The sequence below is a fragment of the Tamandua tetradactyla genome, chromosome 22 (assembly GCF_023851605.1).
Source record: "Tamandua tetradactyla isolate mTamTet1 chromosome 22, mTamTet1.pri, whole genome shotgun sequence".
Lineage (NCBI taxonomy): Eukaryota > Metazoa > Chordata > Mammalia > Pilosa > Myrmecophagidae > Tamandua > Tamandua tetradactyla.
The window spans coordinates 19,254,955-19,260,954 of NC_135348.1; the positions used below are offsets into that span (position 1 = coordinate 19,254,955).

Consider the following 6,000-nt stretch of genomic DNA (forward strand, 5'->3'; position numbering starts at 1 on the left):
TAGAAGGCAAAGAGAACTGAGGTTCAAAAAAGGAAGAATGATGTAAGACAGACTGTAAATATGGATATCATCCAGAACATTCTTTTTATGTGGGTTCCCATGAGTCTTCCAGGGCTTAGAATGGACCTAAAGAGAAAATCCCAGACCTAACCCCTTAAGGATCTTTCATTCCCAGCCTAGGGACTATGGAGACCTCACAGGATATCCAAGCCTACTTCCAGCTGGCAGTTATCACTCTTTTCTTGTATGTGTGGAGGAACTGAGCAGTAAGGCTCCAGTAACACACAGCTCTGCATCTTCCAGGGCCCCAATCCAAGCCCCAGCTCAGCTGGGAAGAACACAGGGGACCATGTAAAAGTGAAACAGGCAGAAGAGACAATCGCTCCCTTTAGTTGCTTTACAAATGCACATGCTCTGACACCTGAAACCATTGTTACATTTGGAAAGGGAGGTGTATGTGGTGAGGAGGAGGTTGTCTTTGCCTCAAACAAAAAAGAAGAAAAGCTTGTTGGAGTTTTTGAGGAGTTTTCTTAAGTCATGCTCTTCTCTGAAAAGGACCTTCCAAGAGCTGTACTGGATATAAGAAAAGAAGGTGCAGCCCTAAGCCTGTGCATAAACTGAGTAAATCACCACTGCATCAGACAACTACCACCTTTAGGAAAGCAAATTCTAGATTGGTGTTCCTTAAAGAAAGAGGCAAAAAAAAAGAGAGAGAATTACTTCAGCCCTTAGCATGTCAAAGCTGGTGGGTGTTCCTCTAAGTAAGTCTGCTTTTTCTCAGCAGTTCTTATCAGTCATTAGGAATCCACACCTGGGGACATCAGCTCCTACTCACCCTCCACCCTCTCATTAATGATGCAATCCCTGTGTTTTGACCAATCTTTATACCTCACTTTGGTGACTAATGATCTGTTGGTGAATTGAAAATATGAGCCCTGTCCAGCCCTGAAAAAGGCATGCCTTGGAAATGCACTAAAATAAAATACTCATGTGAGCACAGTGTTCTTATAAACCTCAGTATTTATGTCTTTAATACTCAAGAAGATATTTTGTACTGAAAGCAACACTTCATCTTCCTCAACAAGCACAAATAACAAAGTCGACAATAAGAACCATACAGAGATCTTAAGAGGAAAGTTTCAAAAAGAAATGAGAATGCTTTTCCCTAGACCTTTTTCTAAGCAAAGGCATGGTTCTATTTTGCCTCTCAAAGCAGACACCATGAAATGCATTAGTTTTTTTCAATGGGAATTAACTAGGTTACCAGCTTACAGGTCTGAGGGCAAGAACTATCCAAATCAAGGCATCATCAGGACGATACCTTCTTCTTGAAGATCAGCTGCCAGCAATCTTGAACTCTTCTGTTAGGTGGCAAGGCATATGGCAGCATCTGCTGGTCTCTCCCTTCTCTCCCAGGTTTTGTTGCTCTCAGCTTTTTGCTTTCATGACTTTTTATTTTTGTCTGAATTTTGTTCTGTAATAAAAGACTCCAGTAATAAGATTAAGACCCATCCTGAACATCTTAAGATCCTACTCACCAAAAGAGCCTACTTATAATGGATCCATACCCACAGGAATGAATTAACTTTAAGAATATACTTTTCTGGGGTTCATACAGCTTCAAACCACCACAGGTGTAAAGAAAGGGGTTTTCTTTGGCCTCTACCCATATGCTTTTCCTGGGTTCTTTCCCCAACCCTCTCTCATGACTTCCATTTACCTCCATGCTCCATCTTTCTACCTGCATCTTAGTTGCTCAGCACAGACCCCCTATTTGAGCAGTAGGTTTCATGAGACCCCCTGCAGGCAATGCCTCATCTATAGGCAGCACAGGAGCCAAAAGCAAGGCTGAAATCAACATAACTGTCTAGAAACAAATTGATGAAGAATCCAACTATCATGACCTCAACAAAACTATTTTATTCTATGCTGTCAGAAGTAAAAATGTTGTTTACTTCTGGTGAGTGGTGAGTGATTGGAAAGGAGCATGGTGGGTTTTTAGGTACCAGTAATTTGTTGTTTCTTGATCCAGTGCTGGTTCCATGGGTGGGTATAGTTTGTGACAACTCACTGGACTATATAATTACAATAAATGAACTTTTCTGCATATATATTATACATCACAAAATTGGTAAAATAAGCTATAAAGGCCTTTGAGTGATATAATGCAAGAGACAGGAGAACTTCAGAAAAACTCAATATATAATAAACATGACCTAGATATTTTAAGAAAACATAATCCAAACAAAGTGACTATTTTGTTTAAAGGTATGGACTAGACAGAGTGTCAGAGGTGCAGTTGGTATAAATTACGGGAGCCCACAGTCAGGAAGCTCTGGGAAAATGCTATCCATGTGAAATCCTTGTAAAAGGTTTTACCCAGTTCCATCTTTGCTGGGAAGCATTTTTTAAAGACAAATCTTTTCACCAGCCCCGAACAGACCTCCAAAGCCTTGCATTCGCCAGGTGTCTGTAGGAAAAGGAGTTGGAGAACAACTTCTGCACGGCCCAGACAGCAGGACAGGCCTTGTAGACTCAAATCACCACAACTAGACACCATTAGTTGAATGGATTACCCAATGGACTCCCTTTGCTCACATTTCAATACTTACCACACCATCCACTGAGAGACAGCAGAGATTACATTTAATGGACAAAATAGAGTAAATATCCTACCTTTACAAAATTCTTTATGAAGCCCCAATATTTTTTTTTTCAGTATGAGACCCTTTCTAACTTAAAAAAAAAAGCTTATCAAAATCCCACATAATAGTAGCTAAACTTTCTTTTATTAAGTACTATGTTTTTCCAGTAACTCCCCAAGGGGTCTGTGGCCCACAGGCTGGGACACAAATGAATCCCCCTCAAAAGCATCTCTAGCAGAGCAATTCTCAAACACTGGGGTTTCAACCAGGGGATAGCTGTGGGCTGTGTCCCTTTCTCTGGGCTAATCCAATCACACTGTGTGGCCAATGGCCTGCCTTATCCATGAGTGAGAATGTGCATAGCGTCTACTGTGTATTAGCCATAACAAATGGAATCGCATTGAGGCAATGAGAATAGGTTTTGATATTTCTATCAGAATGATCTCATTGTTCACCCTCAGAGAAGTCTTAAAGGAGATTTGTTAGAAACTTCAAATCTTTTGAATAATCACTTCTCTGGCAGTACTTTAAACTCAAGAATTTAAGCAGGTGTTTTGTATTAGTCTTATATTCATGACACTGAATACACTTCATGATAATTATCATTGTAATGGGATTAGATAATACCAAGAAAGTATCACAATTCACTAAAGGAGAGAAGTATCTGCCAAAAATTGTAAAGGGACAAATATTGAAAGACAATGTTTAAATATTTATAAATACATAAGATTATAAAATTAACTGTTAATCTTTTTTTATGTTTTCTAAAGCCGATATGAGGTTGGGGTCCTTTGGAAATGAAAATCTATCTTTTATCTACTAAGTAACAATTTCTTATAGTTATTTTGCTTACATTACTTTTCTTTTCCTTATCAATATATAAGCTACAATATTTCCATTTCTGCTCCCAAATGGAAATATTGTACCTTAGATATTTCACATAGACATTTCAAATAGGATTTTTGCATTCAGAGAAAAGAGTGTGCTTCCATTTTGGAAGAATATCTTTTATTCTTTTAGTTCATGTCATTATTTGAAATATACTAACACATTCTGTAGCGTTAATCACCAATTCCACAGTAATCTTGAAGAAAACAGTCATGGAAACTTAATGTCTGGCACGTATACATACTGAAGTTTTGTGTTCTCATACTTCATTCTTCTTGCTCGACAAGGAGAAAAACATCATCTGTTCTCCCAGAGCAACCTTGGAAAAATATATAGGAAATCAACATCAGTTTTAGATCAATTGTTAAAATGATGCCTGGACATATGTTGAAGTCATCTACATCTGGAGATGAAAAAACAGCAAGAAATAAATTGTTTTACTTCAATTTCTTGAGGTTTTTTCCTTTCTTTATATATATATGTATTATATGTATCATTCAGTTGTTGTTAGAAACCACCTCCACCCAATTTCCTCACCCAGAATATAATTTGCCTGGGTCATATCATTATTATACCAAAGCCAGGTCAGTGAAGCAAGGGAAAAGATGAAATCTGCAGCCTCACATCCATAATAAAAAAAAGAAGAGAGAGAGAGGGAGAAGATAAATACTACCTTAGCAAACTTACAGTATACTTGAGAAAAAAGAAAACTATTCTATTGACCTAAAATTTTATTTAATGCTTACAAATCTCTAGTTTGAAGCATAAAATCCTCTTTCTAACTACTTTTGAAATCATTCTTTTGGCACTAAAATTATTAATGATTCCTCATATTATCAAAAACTGTTTTCCCCCTTTATACTAAATTAGGTAAGCTAATTTAAACTACAGAGGAAAAATTCCACTTCTGCCTTCAGTGCATGTAACACAGTAGTTCTCAACTAGGGTCAATTTTGCCCTTAAGGAGATTCCCAATTTCAGTGGGAGGGAGCTACTTTTCATCTAGCAAATAGAAGCCAGGTATGCTGTTAACTATCCTATAATGCACCCAAAAGCCTACCCTCCTCTCCCACAAAGAACTATTAGGCTCTGTTATTCCAGTTTATTTGTCTATCTAGAGGAAGTGTAAACTACTTGTAGTGTGCCCTATGACTCAGATTAACCAGAAGACTTCCGGTGAATGTCGAGTTGTGATGCCCAGATCCCCCCTCAAAGAAGGAACTGTTGCCAGCTACTGGTGGAGCTGTCAGCTAGCCTCAAGTTGCCACCTTCTCAAGATTTTCCTCTGCTGCAGAGACCCTCACAGACCAATGTCACCCCCTTCCAGGGGTGGTCAATGTCCCGTGATTGATTCATGAGAGGGTATAAAGGCCGGGTCACTCGGGCCCTCTATGGGACAACCTTGATGAATTATATGCATGTAAAGTGTCCATGGGTTGTCTGGCCAGCATTGCAATTTGACTTCTCCCTCTGGCCAATTCTAGTCCCCCTCTCTTTCTTTCACAGGTGTTGACCATATATATAACGTGAGACATACATATCCTACACGTCAGTCTCTGGCTCAGCATCTGCTTATGTAAAATCACCTGAGTGAAGACTGTTCAGATGAAGAAGCCCCTGAAAAACAGAAGTTAGAGAAACCAAACAAGTTTCCCTAACATTCTGCTTAGGAACTATACAAAAGGGAGTTATGGAGTCCAGGGAACCCATTAGGAAAGACGCCGAGAGAGGATATCAGTGGATTGAGCTTCACCTCAAAGCATGGAGAACTATGCTGTAGTAACAAGTTAGAATTGTTCCTGGGAAATGAGCACCCTAGCACCTTGAGACCTCTAACCTGTCTTTTTCACCTCTCACTGCCTAGGCTGAGTCATCACTGATACTCTTGGTGAGGTTGGCAGCCCCAGCGTCCTGATCACGAGCACACATCTTAGGAGGAGAATACAGCCAGGTTTGCCTGCTCTGATTGGTTGTAAGCTCAAAAACTCTAGTGGTGGTGACTCCTCACGTAAACTTGGAACACAGCCCAAGAACTCACCCCTAGCACCTTATCAGGGTGAGACAGGAGCTGTGGCTAATTTCAGCTGTGAGTCACCCCAACATGGTGGGACCATAAAACTTCAAATTTCATGAGTGACTTTCATGTGGGAGAAATAAAAATTTGAAAGCATTTTTATTAAGAGAGGGTGGGCCACAGGAACTATTTAAAAGTTATTTTAAACTGAATAAAGAGTTTGCGCATGATGATTTGCAAAGAACTGGTTTTTTATGGGTCATTATAACTTATGTTCTTATGGAAACTCATTTTTCAAACACTGTATTTTTCTATATCTTTGGTTTAGCAGATAGGCATTTATTTTTGACAGATGATTCCAGCTTTTATAATACAAAACACTCCTAGAAATTGGATCTTAAATGAATCTTCAGAAAAAAATAGGCAAAGCTTTTGCATTTGTCGGTTAGAAAA

General features: G+C 39.0%; 1 protein-coding gene across 4 annotated transcripts in view; it reads left to right on the plus strand.

Moving 5' to 3' along the window:
* LOC143666059 (uncharacterized) overlaps positions 1–5,728 on the plus strand; it is an 80,705-nt gene extending 74,977 nt beyond the window's left edge. For all 4 annotated transcript variants that reach the window (XR_013167342.1, XR_013167343.1, XR_013167345.1 and 1 more), the window contains one exon: positions 5,398–5,728. The gene's annotated coding sequence lies outside the window, so the exon portion shown is untranslated. The remainder of the gene's footprint in view (positions 1–5,397) is intronic.
* Positions 5,729–6,000: the final 272 nt, after the last annotated feature.